This window comes from Lonchura striata, chromosome 3 (genome assembly GCF_050655825.1).
Source record: "Lonchura striata isolate lonStrDom1 chromosome 3, ASM5065582v1, whole genome shotgun sequence".
Lineage (NCBI taxonomy): Eukaryota > Metazoa > Chordata > Aves > Passeriformes > Estrildidae > Lonchura > Lonchura striata.
In genome coordinates this window covers 94,855,796-94,880,021 of record NC_140705.1, presented here as the reverse complement: position 1 = coordinate 94,880,021, position 24,226 = coordinate 94,855,796, and positions in this window count along the sequence as shown.

Here is a 24,226-nt window from a genome sequence, read left to right as displayed (position 1 = left end):
ACAGACATCTGTGCTGGGGAGTAATCATCAAACTTTGAATTGTGGCTAGAAGTATTATCAATAGTATCTCACATATCTCATTATAAGGACACGAATTCCAGGAACATAAGTTTAAATTACCTATTTAAAAGAATATTCATATTCTAAAATCTATAAATCAGGAACTGATGGAATCAGTGCTGCTGAAGTAAGCAGACTCCTTAAATGCAGACATAAACTATTGGAAACTTCCTCCAGCCCAAACAATTTCTCTTAATTACAGATCTCTATAGTTCTCTAAATAGTACTGCTGTGTTGCTGGTACTCTTCAAGCCAGTGGAATTACTGGCTAGATGACCCATCCTTACCACAAAAAGAAAAATGGGAGAAAATGTACATGTGAGAGAGTTCGAAGTCCAGATTTTGGAAGGAGACAAACACCTCTTAATTCTATTGACTGTCAGGAACACAGAAATTTTTCAGCATTCCTTGTGACCTGGCCCTCTATCCAAGTGTTTGAATATAATTAAGTTATGTTTACAAAACTGCTATTACTGTCAGCTGAAATAAGCACTGCTGGCAGTCAAGAGAGCTTTTAGAATGATAGCAGCTCACTTTTTATTTGACATGGAGAGACACTTCTTAAGTAACTCAGTTTGCTGTACTTGATGCTTTTGTTACTCACTGCTGAAAATACACCCTTTACTGTTCTGGGAAATGATTCTAGAAAATGACCTTTTTTTCTACAAACTTCCCAATTGAAGTATTTATAAATTACCATGCATTACAACATTACACAGGAATAGTGAAATGAAACAAATCCCTTCCCTGCCCCCGCACCCCCCAAAAAAAAATTTAAAAATTCTAATCACCCCCTAAACGTCATTATCTTTGTAGCACCACCAATGCAGCAGGTCAGTTTAAAATCATGGAAAAGAGGCCTGGTTACAGAAGCTGTGGTTGTTCTGTGGATGAACTGCACTCAGCTGTGGGATAATTGCTAATAACCTTGTGCCCTGCCAGTCTGTCCTTGAAAGAGGATCATGACCTGATTAAAAAAGCACACCAAGTAGGCAGGCAAGGAGAAGGCTCTGTGCAAACTCCACGTGGTGTTGCCAAAACAAACGTGCCTGGATTGCTGCAGGGTTTTCTGCCAAAAAAAAAACAAAGCTAGGACTCACCTGTGGGCAAAGGGAAGGGAACAGAGGAAAAAAAATGACATCCTGGCCCCTGAGCTGAGAAGGGACAGAGTGTGGTGTCACCAGGGTACGACTCTTCAAACCAGTGGTCATTACAGGAGGATCTTTCCCCTCAACTCAAGCAGGAGGCACCTTGGCATTCTCAAGGATGAGATACAGAGGCTTTGCTGCTCTGGCAGATTCCTCTGCTTCCAGCAAGTGACTCAGAAAAATCTGCATCCACCCATAAACATTTCTACATTTAATCTTCAGCTTTGGCATTTCAAACAGTACTCAAGGTCAAGTATCTGTCACTCAGCAGTCTGTTCATGGATGTGAGTCTGGACCTTGATTTTTGTATATGGAAATCTGTTGCAGATGCCAGATTATATTAATTTCTCTTCTTTCCCCTCCCTTTTTGGGAATTTGATTTGATGATCCTTGTGTGTCCCTTCCAGCTTGAGGTGTTCTAGGATTCCATGATTTCATGACCTATTTTGCTTAATGATTTAGGTGACTTGAACTTTCACCATTACCATCTGAGCTTTTCTGGAGCTCTGCTGATTCACTTTGATTTGCCTGCTCCTCCATATGTGACAACAGACTGTGAAACAGGTGAGATTACAGCAGTCAAAGTGAGAGCTGGGAAAGGAAGCAAACTCCACAAAAGCTTTGGGCATAGAGAAAGAAGAATTATCTGAGGGAACCTTCAGCCACCACCTGTTCTGCTGGTAGCTCCCATTCACAAAGGAGAGGCTGGAAGCAGTGAGTGAAAAGGTTTGTGAATAACACTTTCGCTCTTCCTGAGCCCATTGATCAGCTCCAGTGGAAGCAGAGAGCTCAATTTCTCAACAATTTCTGCTCTGCAGCAGTGCAGCAGGTAAGTGCTGGGAGGGGTTATGTTGCCTCTCAATAGGGCTGAGCTCACTGAAGGAGGAGATGCAGCACCTGAACAGAGAGTTGGGATATTTGATCCTAGATTGAGACATTTTCAGCCAAGGGATATGCTTCTGTAAGCCAGGGACGAGAATTCTGGAGGGGTTCTAGGCAGAGCACAAGTGCTGCACACCACTGCATTTTGAATATGGCAGCTTCATCATGAGGCAAGGGACGTCTGGAAAACCCTGTTCTGATCTGACCTCATGTAGCCTGTCCGTGGGTGTGCAGGACTTGTCATCCAGCAAAACATGACACCGTCAAATAGAAGCATATCCAAACCTTGTGGATTATCAGCACAATCTTCCCAGCACAAGTGATAACAGACTGAAGGAAGAATGTAATAGGGGAGGGGGGTTGATGCAAGCAAGCAGAGAAAAAGCAGTAAGTACTTTCCTGATAAGCTCTCAGGGAACATCCATACTTGCAGGCAAAAACAACAGAGCTGGCAGCAGTGCATGGTGGTTGCTACAGAAAATGTAGTTAACACATATCTGTACGCAGGCCAGGAGCCAGTGTCGTAGCACTAAAACTATGGGAATTTTGACAAGGAAAACACAAGCCACAGATGTAAAAATCACACATTATTAGAGAGGATTCAGTGTGTTTTTCTTCAGGTCACCTTTGCTGTAGCAGCACAAATGCACTGAAATCCTAGCAGAACAAAAATAGTAATGAGCAGCTCTTTTGTTCCCCTGCTGTTTTCTGATCCCATAACTTCCAGATGGCCAGAGTGTGATGAAGAAGATGGGGCACTTCCACATCTCTCACTTTCTTATCTTCTTCCCCTCAATCTTTTCTACCTTTTCCTTCCTACCTTTTGGAAAAGGTAACCTTCCTACCTTTTCCAATGCCATCCCTGCCAGCTCAGCCTGCTGCACGTCAGCAGTGGCAGCAGGAATTAGAGAAGTTCTGGCATTCTTGCAGTCCCTCGATACCCCTCGCATGGGTGCAGGTGCATATCTTTCTTCCTCTGCCCTGGGGAAAGCAGTAGGACTTCACTGCCCAGGAGATGAATGCCCAGGAGAGATCTGACCCAGGGTGCAGGAAACACATCAGATTCTCCTTGCTGGCAGGAGCAGTGTAAGCTGTCCCACTGGTGAGCTCTGTCTGGATAAGGTTCAAGAAGTGCTTGAAATTCTGTCAACCTGCCATTGAGGCAGCGGGATGCATTTCCCTGTAGTCAGGCTTCAGCAGACAAGCAGAATCAGCCTGGAAGCACAAGCCATGACCCCAGAGCAGTAGCCAGCACTTATTAGGATCTCAGGAAGAATGAAGCTGGCAGGCTCAGGGAAGCACATTGCCAAAAATACACTTGGCAGTTGGCAGGAGAAAAGAGAAGCAGAAACCAGCGTCACTCAGCGCTCTTTGGCCACACACCCTTGAAACAGCAGGAGGCCCCAAGCAGGTGTTCCCTGAACATCATCCTCAGTGGGACCAAGTAGCAGATCTGCATCAGTGGGGCCACACCTCAAATCCTGTGTCCAGTTCTGGCCCTCTCACTACAAGAAAGGCATTGAGGTGCTGGAGCATGTCCAGAGCAGGGCAGTGGAGCTGGGGAAGGGTCTGGGGCACAAATCTGATGAGGGGGAGCTTGGGGTGTTTGGCCTGGAGAAAAGAAGTCTTGGGGTGACCTTATCACTCCCTACAACTTCCTGAAAGAGTTTTAAGCCAGACAGGTGTTGATCTCTTCTTTCAAGTAAAAAGTCACAGGAGGAGAGGAAACAGCCTCAAGTTGTGCTAGGGAAGGTTTAGATTGGATATTGAGACAGATTTAGTCACCAAAAGGGTTGCAAAACATTATCAAATAACACACTATGCATGGAAGGGGTTGAGTCACCATCCCTGGAAGTCTATGCAGCACTTAGGATATGGTTTAGTGCTGGGCTTGGCACTGCTCAGTTAGTGTTGGACTGGATGGTCTTATAGATCTTTCCCAATCTACACAATTCTGTGCTCCTGTTGTGTTGTAAATGCAGGCAAACCCAATGGGAAGAGATGAGGATGTCTGACTCAATTCAGAAGGCTGAATTATTTCTTTATTATCATTTGCTAGAATATAGTATATATATATATAGTATATATATAGATACTATATTAATATATATATATATACATTAATATACTATATAAAGAAAGATACTAAAAACTACAAGCCTACTTGTTCTAACTACATCTCTAATGAACACAACTTGTGACCCTCTCCCTGGAGTCCAGCCACAGGTGGATTGGATTTGCCATCAGGCTCAAACAATCCTCACCAGAATCCAATCAAGCAATTGCCCCAGGTAAACAATTCTCCAAACACATCCCACATGGGAAAAACAAGAAGCAGAAATAGTTTTCTCTTTCTGTCTCTCTGTGCACCTCTATGAAAAATCCTGAGAGAGAGAGTAATGTACTGCCACACTGTTGTATCTCACCAGCCAGCTATATCCTGGTCAAGGAGTGTGGGGAAGACATTAGGTAATTAAGTAACAAGCTGCAATTGCATTTTAACTGTCAAAGTTATTTCTCCAAACTTCCTAAAAGGTATAATTTTGTCATCATAGCCTTCTGTTTCATTGTGAAGGCACCAAAGCAGGTCAGTCTTTGGGTTTTATAAGGAAAGTTTAAAAAAATCCTCATCAATAGGAAAGCTAGAAAGGAAGAGAGCTCAGGGTAGGAGAGCAGATATGGAGGAGGAGATGAGGGGGAGGTGATTTTTATTTACTGTCAGGGGTGATTGTCTCCTAGAAGAGGAAAAGTGCACAATTCTTGCAGGGCTTCTGCTGCTCCAAGTATTTTTACTCTATAAAATAAGAGACATATGAAAATAAATAGCTGAATGGGCTAAATTGTGCTGCTTCTCCAGATGCCCTACACCAATCCTAACCTTGTATAAACTCTCTGACACACAAAGGTACAGATTGTATTTGTACTCTTACTGCTTGATGTGTCACCCACACAGTGTGGTAAAACACTTGACCTCCTTTTGACATTCCCCTTTAGGGAACACCACCCAAGGGCAAATGGAGAGTGGCTGTGAGACAGATCAGGGCTCCTTGCAAAGACTTAATAAGTAATTTCACCTTCTGGTCAGATATTTGCATCCTGGATGCTTCTGTGAGGGCAGAGCTCCTATAGAGCTTTGGGGAAGATAAATCACTCCATCCCAGTGGCAATAGTGCTTACAGAAGAACTCTTCCTTTGTAAAGCATCACTCTCAGTGCCTAAATAGCTGACTTCTGACTCTTCAGGGGGTAGGCCTGGTAAAGCAGACCCAGACTAGGAGTATCTTGTTTCTCCTGGTTATTTTAAGTCTTCAACCTTTCAGGCCTCTCCCTGGGTAACCAGAGTGGGAAGGTAAGGGAAAACTGCTTCTGGCAGCAGAATGGGAGCAGAGCACATGCTGTCTCCTGCCTTGCAAAGTACAACAGCCTTTCTGGTAAGAGTGTGAGTGTCCACAAGTGCTGCTGACGGTCTCTGTTGGAGTTAAAAACATTCTTCAACTTATGAAAAATAGCAAAGTGCCTGCAATCCTGAATGAGTCCCACACAATCTTTTGGGGTAAGGCTGTGTAGTTTGTGCTATTCACAAATGCAAGTGGCCAAAAAAAAAAAAAAAGTGCAGGGATGTAACCCTCTTCATGTGACTCAGAGCTTTAAATCTGTCCTCTTTTTAAATCCAAGAGCTGTGATTGCATCACAACACTCTGCTGGCAAAGCACAGTTCTGCTAAAAGCAAGCTGCTTCCTATGGGCCATTCTGTGCAGAGAAAATCTCCTTGGAGAGCTTCTGAAAAGGTTAGTAAGAGAGATCCCCTACTAACTTCTGCTTCACTACATAAACCCATGTTACCTGCTATCCAAATAATTCTTGCCAGGCAATGTTCACTTCAGCAAAATTTAAGAGCAAACTGAAATTATTACATTCAGTTGCATCTGAAAAAAAATTCTTCTATTTGACCAGTTCTTGGTAAAAAAAAAAAAAATTATGACCAAGATTATCTTGGTCAAAATTATTTGACCAATTCTTGGTCAAAATCTAGATTTTCTGGCATTGATTCAAAACCAATCTGTACCTTTGTGTGTCAAGAAGTTTATAGAAGGTTGGGATTGGAGTAGGGCATCTGGAGAAGCAGCACAATTTAGCCCATTCAGCTATTTCTTTTTGTAAGCATGCTCATATTTTATAAAATGTTTTCATTGTAGCCATTGTGACACCACAGATGTAAAAACTCAACAAAGTGGCTGGAATACTGGAATCAGACTGAGAAAATCTCAGGACTTCAACTGATTTTTTTTCTCTCTTCTGTGAGGTACTGCAGCCATGTCCCATGTGCTCCTTGCTGCTTTTCATCACCTAGATAAAAATGTATAAAATCCCAGTTGTATATTAATTCCATTTTTCTCAGTGTTCAAAAACTCTGAAGCATCTACTTCAAAATGTGTTGTATTTTGCCTGTGATAGTTTTCAGTCCTTGCAATAGGATGCTGATGTCCCCAGTTTGAAATGAGGAGACAGTAACCCTGCAAGCAGGAGTGCTGTAGTTCCCTGCCTGTCATTAGTAAATGCCAACACTTCATTAACCTGTCCAGAGCCTGCAAGCATTAGACAAATGGACTTGATTCTGCAAAACAAGCAGGAGCAAAATTAATAATTTTTCATCTTTTGTTCTTTGTGGATTAATTGGAGAGACATTCAACTGATCGGGGTAAGAATCTGAAAGGACAAGAAAGGCAGCAGTTTAAAATATCATATTCCTACAGCTGGAGATCAGGTGTTTGTGAGCCATTAGGCTTTGTAAAGACTGAGACATTGATGTTTCCTGGCATGGGCCATGAGATAGCCACTTCCAGACACCCTGGGAAAATCAAAAGCCATCATGAGGTCTATTAGCTGCAAACTCCAGTCTGTAAGGTCAGGGCTGAGGCACAGGGGATACAAGAACGCATGAGACATTTAAATTGGTGTTGCTTCTCTCGTGTAGACAAAAAATCTTCAGTTTCTGGTGGTGTTTCACTTGCTGAAAGCCATTCTGTATCCCTGAGCATCCATGATTTTTAAATGTAAGTGTTTGGAGCTGGTGAATTGCAGTGGAACATTATCTGTGGGCAGAGAGATCAAGGCACTCTACAGAAGCACGCTGACCTCAGAGCTGAGGAGAGAATAAAGGCAAGAGAAATGAAGCAGCAAAAGAAGCACACTTACGACCATAATTTTGAAAGTGTAAAACTAAGATAATATTTTGTAAAAATTAATTTATTGCTGACATTGAATATACTTTTATCAGGTTAGGAATCAAAGGAAAATAATGTATAGGGACTGAGCTTATTTTTAGTCTAGAGGAGGAAGAGAATCCAGTAAAGAGGAGAGAATAATGGTAAAGGGATGCCAGATAATAGTGTGAGTGAATGCAGAGGAGAAAAAGGATAATCATCATCCTGCAGCCATGTCCCACCTCCAGCCTAGGGCACACCGTGAGTATCCACCCTCCCACCAAGAGCAGAAAGCTGGGTAAAGGTGTAGGATTTGCAGATCTAAGTAGTTTTGCTGTCTCTTGAAAAAATAAAATACTTTTATTTTATGTGCTGTGTCCACAGGGATTTTGCACCATCCCATACTGTATTTCAAAACTGGTCTTCTTCTGCTCTGCTTACAGAAGTTTCAGCTTTAACACTGAAAATGTTATAAACAAAGGCTGAGGGAGAGACTCAGGTTCTAGCTCCCTGCTCAGTTTTTGTAACATACACCTTACTGCTTGAGAAAATGGTGCCTCTGGAATTTTTTTTTTTTCTCTGAAATAAAAATAATCTTATGATTCTGAAAGGAGCAGGGAAAAAAATCCTTTCTATTTACAGACTGGAAGAAGACCCAGGTGGGCATGACAAGCAAATGTAGCACCAACAGTCACAAAATTACAGCAGGTATTCATGACCATCACACAGGTTTCCAAGAGGGAAACACTTTCTACTGCTTGAAATTATCTACCAGAATATTTTTAATGTTCTTTTAATGAAAAGTCTTGATGCTTTTGACAAGCATGAGACTAATAAATTACTTACAAACTCACACCTATCAGAACTTATGCAGCAGCTGTCTGAGAACCTGAGAAGGGATAGCAAGCTGCTGAACAACTGATTTAATTGAATGCAATTGAGGACTAAGAGGTATCAGATGCATGCAATTATATTCTCTCAATCTAGGGATTCATATTAGCATCTCTCAAAGAGCATTTTCAAATTTGCTATTTGTTGGTGCTCAGGTTTTTTTGTGTGTGTGAGATTTAGTCCCAGAATACATCTCATTGTATTTAACCAGCAAATTCTGTTTTATTGTGTTGTTATTTATTAAAATTGTCTTTATGGAACACAAGCCAGGCCTAGCAAATCCAAAGAGCAAGGGATTCTCCCTGCCCAGTGGGAGCTACCTAAAACCAAAAACACTTGCTCCAAAAAATTTCCTGTGAGTATAAAATGCAACCCTTAAAAAACATGTTTGGACTCATTGTGTAAGTAATTTTCATGTGTCAACTACATTTATTCCCTTTGTCTGACACATAGATTGGTCTATCAGCTCTATCTCCAAATTATTTTGGCACACGTTGTGCAGTACCCTTACAGAAAACATAGTTTGAACCATATTATGAACTAAAACGTTGGAAGACCTAACAAGTAATTCCTCCTTTGTAAATAACAAAACAGGAATAAGCATCAGATATTTACTGTAGAGGAATATTATTGTTTCAAAGCTTATTCTATAGAAGTAAAGAGAATTAGACCTGTTTGGCAAAATATTAAATCAAATTACTTTTCCCAGCCATAAGATTGATATTTCTTTTTTTAGGTGATGAAGAATCTACCTTGTGTTTGTTTGACATATTTCCCCTTAAAATTTCTTTAATCCACATCCTGGAAATAATTAAACTGAAATTACTCTGTGCAATGCAGAGTAAAGAAAAAGATAATAGTTCAAGAATCTGAACATCAGTTTTGGCGAAATCAAGCTGTCAGTACTCATTAAGAGCAGGCTGGGATCTGAAAGAACTAGAGAGTCTTTCCAAATAGGAAAAATTAAAAACTGCACTTTGGTGAGTGCTTCCTTGATGGGGGACTGCATTTGTCAGCATCACACAAAGACAAAGGAGAGGGATTATTGTGTTCCTGGAAATTTTTCATCTCTTGCTTGACTGAACATGCCAGGCAGCTTGAACCTCTGGGTGTGCCTGGACCAGCATCCAGGCATTCCAAGTTCCCATAGGAATATTGCAAAGGGAGGCTTGGGCTCTCTGGAATGGTGTGGCTCTTCTTTTATTCTCAGTGCTGTCGCAGAGCGTGACAGGACAAGGCCCTCCAGGATCCCCAGGAAATGTCCCCTGTGAAGATGGGACCATCCCATGCCTGCCAGTCTGTGGCTCCTTGAAATACCTCAGGAGCATCTGAGCTGACACAGTGGGATGCACCCAGGAGACACTACCCAGTTTCTTGCAGCCCCTGCACTGTTTAAATGACTTACATTCCTGTCAGCTCTTGCACTGGTAGAGCTGTTCTTCTGTAGGAACTTTTAGGGAATACTTTAAATCCTTCAGTAATTTTATGGTCAAGGCGGTACAATGCAGTTATTTTAGGTTCCAGCTCACAGTGCCATACAATTACATCAGATTCTGCATTCTCATGAAAAAGAAATTGCAAGTTTCTTGCCCTTAAAGAAAGCTTTAAGCTTTAAAATATGAAATTGATGCAATGTTATGTGCCTGAAGCCTGAAACAAGAGCTCTAGGGAGACTGATGCAATGTGATATGCTTGAGAACCTGAAATGTGCTCCAAGGAGTGTGAACTCTTGTATGCAACTTCATTTCATTTCATATTTATTCCTGAATCTGCGGTCCCAGAAAAAACACTGACAACCATCCCTGCAAAGAGCAGTGAAAAGGCAGGAACAGATAATTGTGGAAAGCCCTGCCTACTCACTAAGTCACTGTGCCCTGAAAATTAATGTAAGCATCACAGGTTACCCTGCTGCTCTTCCTTCTTCTCTTGCAAAAAAAGAAGAGGCTTTTATTTTCCACTGCTACTTCCACCAGGAGCAGAAGGCTCCTGAGTAGAGAGTCATGGAAGGCTTCTTGGCAACACTTATGGACTCTGAATTATTTTATTCCAGCCACCACATATTGGGAATGTCATTTAATAAAAGGGTCTAATGAAAAGTAATGTTGAAAGTTCATGAATGTTGCAAAGCTTGGTTAACTGTTATTTTTTCTGTGTAAAGAGCCCTGGAAGTACACATGGGGATAAGGGAAAGCTGAATCTGTCAAGAAACCGTATTGCACAATTAGGCACTTAAGGCTAGCAGCAGAAAAAAGCCAGGACTCTGCAGAAAAATAGAATTAATGAAAGCCATTCTTTCCTTTGAGCCATAATGTTATAAGCCTGCTTTACTCCTATTTTACAGAATTGGCTCATCTCCATTTTTTAAACTCAATTATGTGATATAACAGAAAGCATCATCTGGTCTTTTGGTACCTGTTACTATTTTCATCTGTTAAATCATTGAAGTATTTTTGTAATTAATAAAGGCCTTTAAGTGGGTTTTAAGGTGTGGGAGGGCCCTCTTTGGGTAAAGCTGTTGTAATTGCTCAGCTTCTAATCAGCTAACAGTAGCTGGTTTGAATATTTGTGATCCGACAGTGTAATCTCAAGGGACTGAAAATAAGCCACTTACTAGAAGAAACCATGACATTTAACTGACTGAGGTCTCTATCCCACTGTGAACTCAATATAACCTTTGGTATACTACTGGCTTGCAGAATAAAGAAAACCTTAGCAGGGAGTTAAAAGGAAATAGAATGGAAGGAGGGAGTCATAGTAAAGCATCTGGAATATGAATAGAAACAGAAATATAACTAGATAATATACCTAGATTTGAATGCATTTCTACTTCTCCCTACTTCTCTCTCAGTAGCCCCATTTATCTGGCTACAATTCTGGGGAAAAGAAGCTGAAATAGAGATGCTCAGACTTTTTTTTTTTTTTTTTTTTTTTTTTAGGAAATAAGTGAAATAAATTGTCAAACAATAGAAGCAGAGAGAATGGAGACAGCAGTGTAGGCTACAGCCAGATTTCCTGCTGTGACTTCAGTTAGGTAAGAGGTTACTGCTGGAGCTCTGCACACCACCTCCCCCTCAGTGCTACTGCCTCTCCAAGATCTGCAGGCGTCTCTGAACATGCAGATTTGAGTTTTGTTCTCTGACTTTAGGGAGTCGCTGAGTGTGCAACCCTGCCAGCAGCTCCAAAGGCAGCACTGCTGCAGGGGCAGGAGCACCCACTCAAGGATCCCCCCTTGGGGTGCTAGTGACCCCAAAAACCCAACTCAGCTGCCAGGACAGCACTTCTGACCAGCTCCACTGGTGTCATGCCAAGCCCAGCAGATTTTTGCTACTCCAACAAGAGCAGAATGTGACGCATAAAAGCTGCAAACAGAACGGGAGCGAAAGTGCATCAGTTTGGGGGAATAGGAAATGAAGGAGAAAAAGTTAAGAGGAAAAAAAAAAATGAAATGAGACAGAATCTGGCTCAGATGTATAAACCATCTGTAGTGTGTATCAGTGTAGCAACAAAGATCACAGAATCACAGAATATGCTGAGTTGGAAGGGACCCAGCAGGATCATTGAGTCCAGCTGCTGGCCCTGCACAGTGTTCTCCAAATGCTTCTGGAGCTCTGTCAGGATTGGTGCTGTGACCACTGCCTTGGGGAACCTGTTCCAGTGCCCAGGGTGAAAAACCTTTTCCTGATATCCAACCTCCACCTCCCCTGGCACAACTTCAGGCCTCAGGTTCTGTCAGTGGTCACCACGGAGGAGAGACTGACAGCAGTACGAGCTTCCAGGGCACGTGGAAGATGAAGAGATGACAACATGCAGTGGTTTATTTATAAGCAAGACCTGCTCCAGGGGTTCAAAAGGTTTCAGGCTACCAGAGGAGTCTTTGGCAGTACTCTGTGCTGCACAGGTTGTCAGTGAGTCTCCACATGCAACTCAGGTTTAGAGAGGCTTTTTTTGATCTTTAAAGCTAGAAGAAACATTGCATTTGCCAGATAAATATCTCCTCTCTAAGATGCAGCACAATTCTGCAAAGAAATCCCGGCTTATTTTTTCTGCCTGAGTGTGGATCTCACGATTTTGTCAATAAACCATGAAATATCTCAGTTCACCCTGCACAGAGGAGTGTGAATGGAGGTGCTGGGGTGAGACACTGAGAGACCACTTGAGCATTAAATCTTCCAGTTGTGATGCTCTCAGGATACCTGCTCCAGTGGGAAAAACAACTGCTGAGTGTTCTCTCAAGAGCCAGTCGAAATGTGGGAGGGTGCTTAGCATCGAGCTAGTCCTCAGCACAGTAATCCTATAAATCCAAATAAGTTGAGGGAATAAAGAGCTGTTTTTCATTACTTGAGAGCCCCCTGTGGCTGCAGATTTGGCAGCAGCATCTGACTTCATGTTCCAGAAATCTCACAAAAAGTCTTTATGGTGGAAAAGCAAGGCACATTAGATCCCTAAGCCTTTAACACATATTTCTCATCATAAACCCTAGGGGGTTTCTGTCCTTTTTGCAGGCTTGTGGATTAGTTTTGAATGTCTTACATAAAGACTGTAGCCTAGTCCTCCATATTATTGCGCCCTCAATGCAGACTTGCTTTTTATCTCTTACAGACAGTATTGGCACCTTATTGGCAATCAAAGCACTTGACATTGTGGGTTGGCTTTTACACCAAGAGGGAAGGAGTCTTGTGCCAGCCCAGTTCTTTTCTGCTAGTCACTCCTTGTTATCTATTAAGAATCAGTACTTTTCAAATTGGCTTCCACAGTTATGAGCCTTTCCAGCACAACACAGCTTTGAGATGTCATTTGGACTGGGCTGGTGACTCAGAAAGAAGTGTGTCTTTGCTAATTCACAGTTTATTCTGTATTTTAAAAAGCTCCACAGAAGGGGCTGTCACTGTCTGTGAGAAGAGACTTCTGAGAAGTGACTACTCCCTGTCATTTCATGACTTTCACACACAAGTAAAAAGCGTGTTCTCGCCTCTATAAAATAAAGGTAACATGAGAAAACTTTAGACTGTGCCCAGGAAACCTGTGAAGATGAGCAACTACAATTCTCCCCAGTTTAAAAACCCCTTAGTCTGGTACTGAGCTCACCTGCACTGGGGTGACAGCTTTACTGAGCTGCTCTTAGTACTGTAGGGATTGACCAGCCCAGAGTTTACTGAAGATGTGGAATACAAGAATAGAAGAACCTCCTGGCTGGGTCCAGCTGCTGGGACCATCCAGACCAAATGCTGTGTCTCCAGCAACAGGAGAGACCCCCAGAGGAAAGTACCTGAGCTTGGGCACATTGTGCAGCACATTCCCTCAGCTGGACTGGGGGCTGTCCTGGTTTCAGTTAGGATGGAATTAACTTCCCAATGACTGGTACAGGGCTGTGTTTTGGATTCAGAAGGAGAATAATTGTAGTAGCACACTGATGTTTTGGTTTCTGCTAAGTCATGTTTATCCTAAATCAAGGACTTTTTTTTTTTTTGTCCCATGCTCTGCCAAGGAGGAGGTATGGAAAAAAAAAAGCCTGTGAGGGGGCATAGTTGGGACAGGAGATCCAGGCTGGCCAAAGGAGTATTCCACACCAAACATAATGCCCAGAATATAAACTAGGAGAGTTTCTCGGAAAAGGGAATGATCTGAGTTCAGGAATGGGATGTGGCATCAGTCAGTGAGTGGTGAGCAATTTTATTATGCATCACTTGTTTATTTTTTTCTACAATTTAAAAATCATTATTATTTACTATTTTTATTATATTTTACTTTGTTTTCAATTATTAAACTGTTCTTATCTCAACCTAGAAGTTTTATTTTTGAGTTCAGACCTTGCTATGGAGAGCAGTACATCTTTCATCTCTTTTAAACCCATCTCCTGTTGTTTTCAGTTAGTGTCCCTCAGCCCCCACATTGCACAACTTGCTGAGTACCAGCTCCGTGTCCAGCCTAGAGTGACTTTGTAAACCTCAGCTACATCCCACTCCTCCTTCTCCTTTCTACACCAAACAGCCCCTTTTTGATCTTTCCATGCAAGGCAGTGGCTCCATCCTTTGAAAACCTTGTTGCTGCATCCAGTGTCTCTCTGCCCATGCTGAGGTGCTGGGAGCAGATCTGCCAGCAGGCAGAGCACAAGCTGTGGGTTTGTCCTGCTCCTTTGTGAAGGCACCCAGGTGCCACCAGTTCTGTTTCCAGGACCATTTCTGATGGTGTTTTGTTGCTTTTCTGGCTGTTGCTGTGTCCTGAGCCAAGGATTTCAGTGACCTGCCACTGGTGGCTGCAGGAGCCCTTTGCCAAGGGCTCTAACTGCCTCTTTGGAGCTCAGTTTTATGTGAGAGTGACTTGGACACACAAAATATACTTTTATCTGCTCTAAAGCATATCTGCCACCTTTTTGACCTTCATCATCTGCCACCTTTTTGACCTTCAGGGCCTTGTTTGACTGCTAATCTCCACAAACTTGGGGATATTCATTCCACCAGCCTGCACAGTTTGAGATGTTGAATAAAGTCTGCCTTACATCCAGTTTCTGAGAGAGCTACTGTTGACCTTTCTCTGCCCTGAAAATGATGGTTTTGCCTTTCCTTTTTCTTTCTTACCCCATAATCAGACTTCAAACCATAAAAGCCCATGGAAACCTAGTTTTTTTAATACCTTTTAATGAGGAGCCTTGTCAAAGGCTTTTTGAAAAGCCAAACATATCATGTCTACTAACAATCTTTCCTGTAATTCACAAAATCTTCCTTGTCCTTTTAAGTCATCAACACACAGGATTTCCACATGAGAAATAAGTCCACTTGGTTTCAGAATTACAGAATTACAGAATTACAATACAACTTAATTACAATTAAGTGGAATACTTTTATTTCTCAATTCCACTGTGCAAGGAATAGTCCAGGTTCCCCTCCCACGTGATGCACCTGCAAGAAGAAGGTGAATGACAGAGCCTCATTTGTTTACTGGCAGATCAGAGATTTTCTAAAATGAGACCTAAAGAAGCAAATACATTATTTATTTAAATTAAGAAGTGGAACAAATATATGGGGTTTAAGGGGTGATTATTTAAAGTCTGGTCAAAAGCATAATCTGGGCTTTCACACTGATCAAAACAGAAAGTAACAATGATTTTAGGTCAAACAAAATTGTTTTGAAATCAAATACCATTATTTTGGTATATTGGTATATTTTAATATACTTTCATGCCATCTTAAATAGTTAACTTCAAGGTTAAGCATTATTTTAAAATGAAAAATGGCACACATCATTAAAATGTATTGTACTTTAAAAATTTTAGGATGTTTTCTGTATTTGTTGATGAAACTTACTAGCCAAATTCTGGTCTGGATTTACAAATAATTCCAGTTGATCCAAAAGTGCATTATCAGCAAATGAATTTTTTGTATGAAAAATTTCAGCAAACTTTATATACAGATCTCCCAGTTTGTAACCACAAACAAAATTCTGTGTACTACAGTATCATGTGTTCTGACTGCATATCAAACTACAACGTTGCAATTCATGCACAGAGAAGTCTTGTTTGAAAGAAATTCACACTTCTTCCTCTCCAAACTCAAACTGCTCCTCTCACACCTTCCCTGACACCTTGCTCATGCTGACCCATGGTACAGAACTGAGCTGGGTTGGTGATTTGATGCTCAGAGGGCTGGAGCCCCTCTCCTGTGCAGCCAGGCTGGGAGAGCTGGGGCTGTTCAGCCTGGAGAAGAGAAGCTCTGGGGAGACCTCAGAGCACCTTCCAGTACCTGAAGAGAGCTGGAGAGGGACTTTTCACAAGGGCATGGAGTGACAGGACGGGGCAGTGGCTTCAAACTGAAAGAGAGCAGGTTTAGCTTAGATATGAGGCGAAATTCTTTACTTTCAGGGTGGTGAGACACTGGCACAGGTTGCCCAGGGAAGCTGTGGATGCCCCTTCCCTGGAAGGGTTCAGGGCCAGGTTGGATGGTCCCATCTTCCATCTGGTGGAAGATGGCCCTGTCATGGGATGTTGGAACTGGGAGATCTTTAAGGTTCCTTCAAACCAAAACCACTCTATCATTCTATGGAATTGCAGTAATTCATTTTTAGATGTCAATCCTCTTAAAAGCCAGCCCTGTTTTGTGCCATAACTATTTTCCTGTCCTTAAATCTGAAAATCCCTGGAGTGTCACCTCTGAATATACCTCATACTACATCTAAATTTTGAAAAAATTTACTTATAACATCTTGGAAATCCAAGTTACAAGATGTTACCATTGATGCTCAAATCAAAAAGTCAATCAGAAAGGGGAATTTGCACAGGGTGTAATTGTGGTATGAAGTCACAATCAACTATGTATGAATCTCTCTTTCAGAAGACAAATGCAGGTACTTAGTGATCTAACCACATGCCTAAAGGAAATTTGCATGCCAGCGATATACTCTCCAGAATTTAATAATCCATATGCATCATTAATGTGCTACTTAGCAAACCTAGGAAATATAATTTCTCAGTCAGGCAGAATTTTTCTTAGCTTCATTTTTTTTCCTGCTACCTCACACTACAATTCAAAATGAACAATCATCTAACATTTTTACTTAATAAAAATTAATTTTAAAATATTTTTAGTGTTGGTAGGGGAGCTCTTGTTTATCACACAGCAATTTGGGGATATATTGAACAGTAGAGATATTAACTGGCTTACCTTTTACCAACAGCAAAAAGACTAGGGAAAGTGGGGACAAAAAGTTAAGACTGTCAAAACATGTAAGCAAAGAAAAAAAGATAATTTCAGCACAGAAAAAAAATAGAAACATTTCAAAGAATCCACTACTGACTGTGCTTACTGTCAGGATTTGAAAACACCATAAGAGGGATGCTCCCCCTGCAAACTTCTTTACAGTACTATGTAAACTTGTAATTTTCCTAAAAAAAGATTACAGAATTCTGCAATATTACTGTTTTGGTTTGACTCATAAAATCTTTCTTTTTTAAACAAAACTCTGGAAGAGGGGGAATATTGAGCAATCAGGCTAACTGGTAGCCTCAATGTGTTATACAGGGATATGAGAAAACACAGTTTATAATATTGTGTAAAGGACAAAGAAAAAGCCTATAATTTTTTCCAAATTTTTTTTTCTTTTTTTTTCCCTCTTTTTTGATTCTTAAATGTCTTTAGAAATCCAGATCTTGGACAATAATAATAATAAAAATATATATTACTGCAAGACACTGCACCTACAGGATCAGTTAGGGATGGTGATGGTGGGGCTCCCTCTACTGCAGTATCCTGGATGGTGTTGCTGGTCCCTGCCTCGGATCCTGGCCTGAGAGAACAGAAGCAGTCCTTTAAATAAAAACACACCCACCAAACAGTACACCAGCAGATTTTTGCTCACTCAGAAATAGCTTTATGATTCTCTGGAGCAAGTCACAAAGACTCATTTCAGGCAGCAGGGCTGGCAGGAAGACACAGACACTGCTTAAAAGAGATTCAGGTGCAGTTGTTGCCTTGTGGCTCCTTTGAGGCAGGGAGGTACCTTGGAGAGATGGGGTATTCCTCCAGAATCATGTCTTAAGATTCCTTTCCCTCCTGCTTCCACTGATTTCTCTTCTCTTTATTCAACTCCTTTCCTTTTTCTCTCATATGTCCTGATTCTTCTTGTCTCATTTTGTGTGTGTTGGGTTTTTTTTTTTCCCTTGCTTTATTATTTTGGGTTTATTCATTTTGATCTTTTTGTCTCACTACTTCTTTTATGGCAAAATGCTTGGATAGGAGTTGTTTTTTCTGACAATAGCATAGACCATTGCCACAAAATCTTTAAAGTGGAGAAATATGCACTGGCAGCTCAAAAAGAAACTGGTTCAGCATCCTGATGCTGCATTGTAACAGTGCACCAACATCATGAGAATTAAGCATTAACCACATCCTTCCACCCACACAACCATGGGAGGAAGGCTGCTGGGGCAGATCTGTGCCCCATCTCAGTGTGGTGTGACATCAGTGTGGCCTGATGTCACATCCCTGTCCTACACAAAGCTGCACTCAGTCAATCAGGTGGAAGCAAGAGATGAGGGCTGGGGGCTGCACTGAGAACTGATGTGGGAAATGGCTGAATGGCAATTGGACTTTAGGCAGACCTGCTTGAAATGAAGCAGTGAATCCAGACCTGCTTTGCAGGCCCCTGGAGTGACTGTAGTGCTTGCACAGGAGGTCACTGCTTGCACAGTGAGGCTGTGGAAGTGCTGCTGCTCTGATCTTGGCACTACCAGGGAACATCTGTGATTTGAGCTTGCATCTGCCTGTGTGGTGCAAATAACTGGCAGAGGAATGGACCACCTCCATCTGAAGCAGGTGCAGAAGGTAACAACCATCCAGCTGGTGGATGGCTGTGAGCACTGAGCCCTTGTGCCCTTCCCAGCCCCTCCAGGCAGACCCACTGGATGAGGTCCAGCTGTCCCCTCAGGCTGTCCCTGCCTACAGGTACTTCCAACAGCTCGGTGGAGAGTTAATGGAGACAGACTCTCCTTTGTGCACTTCTGGGAAGTTGATCCCTTTTTGGGAAAGAGAAATTTCTGAATGCAACACCTGGTGTCTGTGTGTACAGACACTAATCCATACCCATGGGCACACACAGTAGATGTACCCCAGGAGGGTGCAGGACTCTTCAGCTGCACAGTTAAAATCTCAGGGTTTTTGTTTTTTTTGGTTTCTTTTTTTTTTTTTTTTCCATGAGATTCACAACAGATAACACCTTTTGTGAAACCTTGGCTTTAAAATTCCCAGGATTACATGAGAATTTATTTGAAAGGAAGGCAAATCCTTGACTTTCATTTTTCCAGGGAAATATTTGAAAATTAGACCACTCAGTGCCTTGGACTGAAAAATCACCAGGCAAATTTAAAAGCTCATTATATTTTAAAGACTTGTTATTTTTTAATGCCCAGAGTTGGCAATGTAGCATAAGTCTGTTGTCAGCTCACAGATTTTACCTAAATTAGATACTAAAGGACTTCAGCAGTCCTTACAAAAAAATATGGGGCCATCTGTTACCAAAGAGTTTCTTCTAAAATTACAAATCTCCATTGCAAGTGCTGCCCAGCTGTAATTGGCTGTGAGGTAAGTAAGCCACCACCTGAGGGCAGAGAAAAACACAGTGAACAGAAACTTCACCCAGAAAATTATCAGATTTTACTGCATCTATTTAGTCATTTTTCCAACACAAGATGCTTCAAACTAATGAAATGCATTTTCCAGGCATGGAAAAAAAGACATGCAAAAATATTTGCATTAAAAAGTACCAATTCAATGAGCTCGTTTAAGTGTGAAGCAGGATTTTCTCCAAGAGACCCTGTGTTAAGATTTAAGGAAGAATGTAGGAGGAGACAGCAGATGCTCAGAGACAAGTGAAAATTATTTAGGTGTACTTCTATTAATACAAAACCTGCACTGCATTATTACTACGAACACAGGATGTTCAGGACACGTGGTAACAGACAAGTCAAGCAGTGACGTGGGAGTCTTCTGGCTGAAGTTGCCTTCCTGAAATCAGGAATAAAAGAGAATGTGTCAAACAGAAGACCATTAAATGTGAAGCTGAAAAAAAAATATTAATGAAAAGGAAGTGTGTAAAAATGAGGCCTTGTTTCCTGTTAACCTTGTGGAAAAGTCAAATTTAGTGATAGAGATTATACCTTAAATGATGCACGAATGAATGTCACAACTATAAGCTTTAACTTCTGAAGTTCAGGCAGCACTGACAGCATCAGACTTGCCATGTAACCTCCCAGCCACTCTGTCAAATTTGTGAAAAGGAGAAATATAGATATTTGCTGTCTGGCCCAGACACATGAACTCCCATTTCTGATGAAAAACACAGTTCACAGGTTATGGAGTCCCATAGACAAGATACTTATTCATAAGTATCTTGATCATAAGATCAAGATACTTATTCTTGAATAAGTATCTTATTCAAGATACTCAGTTCTGCTCACAGAGAGATAATTATCCCACTACAATTCAGCAAAAATACCTAAAACCCTGCAATTTTTTTTCAGAACTATATACTTTATATGTTTTTGGCACTTGTGTCATACATACAACGAACAGAGGTGATGCCCATCATTTTTTAACACCCAGCTATGCTGTGCCATCAGGGTGAGCTGCAGTGGGTTCTGCAGAGCAATGGAGGAGCCCATAGGAACTATGGGGACTGCTCCTCGGATGAGGAAGAGCTCCAGCAGGGCCATCCAGTATCTGAGGAGCAGAGCAGCCTGTGTGGGGTCTGCATCACACCAAGGGGCTGCCTGAATGTCAGCCTCAAGGTGAGCACGTGAGGACTGGCTGCACATCCTTCTCAAGATTTCACACGGCAGGCTACCTTCTCTGTCCTGGCAAAAAGCCTGACGTGTGTCCCTTCCAAATTCTCCACAGGAAAACAGACAAGAAAATGCTGCAGTGATCCTAAAAATGAAATTTGAAATAATGGTTTTGCTCAGTGCAGACCATCAGGGCTGCAACTGTCAGTGCAGGACTGCAGAGTTCGATGGTAATACAAATGTCACTGGATTGTGACTGGATTGTTGGCTTTAGCAGGCAGTTAAAGGAAGGGGTGGAGGAGGACACCTATTTTTATTAGCTTATTTTAAATATCAATCAATCTTAGGGTTTTTTTAATTAAAATAGAAACTTGCTTGAGAAAGAAAATAATTTTTCGAGCTGACCTATAGAAAGGATTAGTGTATTTGGCACTGTCCCTAATTTTTCTTTATGTGAAATGAATTCAGTTTTAAATTCTCTTCCTCTCCAAAGTGTGTATGCCAGCTGCACAAAACGATCAAACAATTCTGTACTGGAGGTAAATTGTTCCCGTGTCACTCCTTGCCTCACTGCTTCCCCAGCCTGCTTAACTGCCACATCATGAAACAGCTGCCATCCAGGTACACCTCATGTATTTTTACTTTCTTTTTACCACTACAATAGGAGATTATGAAACTGATTTCAGGTTGTAATAGAACTTACTATGTACCAAAACAGTTATACCAGCAACTGTTTTCAATAATAATTATTAGGGACCCACTAGAAGTGCCAGCTTTAGCATTTGATGCTTGGATATTTTTCCAAATATTAAAGCAGCATTGAAAAATAATGAGCTGGACTTTATATTCAGATGTGATGGTATTTGTCTGCAGGATTTGCTGCTGTTTCTGTTCAGTTATGGTGGTCAAAACTTTGTGAAAAGTAGGAGGGGGATGAGGACAGATTGATAACCACCTACAGCTCAACACCTTACAGCATAACATTGTCCTCACGTCTGTGAACAGCAGCTTGGTGGAGAACATAATATTAGCAGCCTGCATGTCTTCCTTCTCAATGAGAAAGAAAAGAAAAGCAGCCCCAAGAGGAGCTCTTGGCAGGGACTGGAGAAGCCTGTAAAGAAAAGTAAGAGCTGCAGGAAAAATTAAATAATGGGAAAACTTGTGTCTGAAGCATGTAAAGAGGGATACGTTGTATGCAGCAAAAAAAGGGAGCCAACCACAGAGAGCATCCTGCACTTGCGAGGGGTGGCAAACATGGTGTGGACAGGAGCAAGTGAAGTGACACACAGAGCACTGCCATGTACAGGAAGGAGAACGGATCTACCACCATGGAGATGAGCAGCATGAAAGCCCTGGTAAATCCATGGTGAGCTCTCAGCCTTCACGTTTTCCCTGGTTTATATTCTACCTCACACAGCAGGGAAGGATCCCTGCTCTACCTTGGGCCAAGCATGACTTGTTCCAAGGACAGGTCATTAGTGCCACCTCAGAGATCTCAAGCCCTGTCTCCCTGGAAGATTCGTGTTATGTGGCTCCCAAGCCCATCTGCTGAAAAATAATGTGATGGTGAAAACCAAGCTGCATTAAAATAGCCGTGTTATAAAACTGAGGCATCTTACAGAGTGAGCTGCCAGGTTAGAAAAACGAGTTTTGAACCAGCTCCTTAGTGCACCTACAAGCACACAGGCAGTGAATTTCATGAAAACAAGCTCCTATTAAGCATTTGAAATCATGTTGTGAGTACCCCTGCCCTTCTGCCCTGCTTCACAAGCATTAACCTGACCATGATGGGGAAAATTCATTTCTAGATTCACTTCAATCAGTGAATTCTCGACTGTCACAAGCTCAGTGTATGCATGCTTAAAAATGCAGTTACATAAATACAAAACTGCTAACAAACCAGAAACTTCAGGAAAGAGACCTCTCAGAGTATGTGCACAAAGAAGTCTGCAATAAAGGGCTCAGAGTAGTACTTCTAATGAGCTATTAATTTCCACTAGGATGACTGGTTACCATTTCCTTCTAAAAGCATACTCATTCAGAAAAGGCTCATAGTTAAACTCTCTCTCTTGCTAGGAAAACCAGTAATCACCTGAGGTCTGAGTCAGAGGGTGGATTTTGTAAGGACAGGACTCACTGGGCACAACGCTCCTCCAGTGTGAAACTCAGAGCACCATGTGACAGCAGAACAAGCCACCTCTCCCCATGTCACCTCACCCTTGTCCCAGCCTGCGCCTGCATCAGAAAAACAACTTTTGGACGACATTTCCCCAGATTTAGTGCCAAAGTCATTTGGCAAAAGATCAGCCTCATATAAGGAACAAAGTTATAGATTTAAAAAGGAAATAAAGAAGCCTCTTCTTGTTTTTTTGCCACGTTTTAATTAGTGGGAACCACTATTCCTTCAGCTCTCTGAGAAGTATCTGGCGGGGATGCAGGAGTGAAGCCTTCAATGTGAGCATTCTGGTTCTTCATCCCCAGGCTGCTTCCCAGTTGCTTCTCTCATGCATCCCCAATGTTGACAGGTGACAAGTCTGAAGCAAAAGGACATAGGAATGCAAAATACACATAATTTATTTTGCAGCACCGATTTACAGATTCAGTGCTGGGGAAAAGCTTGGAACTCGTTTAACCCTATCCATCCAGCTCTAATTTTTGTCCCTTGCCCTGACAGCTGCAAATATCTCATGGTACTTTATTAACAGACCATTGGCATCATCAGTCTCTGCAGACCTTTAAATCAAAACTCTTCATTTTCCACAAGAGATCATCTGATTTAAACAGGGATTGACTCAGGGAAATTCAATGCCAGGTGCTATACAGGTCAGACTCTTTGATTACAGCTGGTTTTTCCTCTGGATTTGCAAGATATTTTTTCCTTGCATATTGAAATTATCAGTGAAAAATTCACAAGTGTTCATACTGTTAATAGAAGCACAATAAAACAGAAGGCAGGAAACAGGATAACTGTGGGTGGCTACTACACTTTGAAATAGCAGGAGCATCTTGAACCCAACAAAATCAGCAGATGAATGTTCCTGTTCTGTGGGAGCAGGATGGAATCATGGAGAAGAGTTTGATCATCTTCAGCCCTGGCCCATTTTTATTTTGATTCCTGCCTTTTTTTTTTTTTTTTTTTCCTTTCTGATTTTTTTAGGACATTCTATTATTATGCACAGATCTATACCATATCACATGAAAAACTTCCGAATTGGAGATGCAGTCTGTGTGCAGTTCTGGTTGAGAATTAATTTCACAGGTTATGTTTAGACTCTTCTGGATTTTTGAACTCCTGTTTCTGGTAATTCTGCTGCATGCTGTTCCAACAGCTCTCATCTCACTTCAGATCTGCTTCTATAAGAAGGCACAATATAAGCAAAGCATCCTAAAATGCCATTTATTCAGAAATCTTACAGTTCCATGTCTTCTTTTTGGTGCTTTGTCATGTTAAAAAAAAAAACATATTTGAAAGGTTTTAGTCATACAGTGACATTAAAGGGACCCTAAATAAACATGCAGTTCTTGCTTCATTTCTCACTGCTGTACAAACTCTTCTAAAACTAGTGCAAGGAATCTGCCTGTCTGCAGATATGCAAAAAAGCAAGCAAAGAGGAAATTAATCATCCTCTGCTACTAAAATAAAGGTGGTTTCTCAGCCCAATTACAGGACAATGAGTTGCTGCATGGAGTCTCTGATTTACGTATGCTGGATGGTGACAAGTGGTAAACCTAATCTGGGAGAAAAAATGCCCTTTAAAAACACTTTTAAAACAT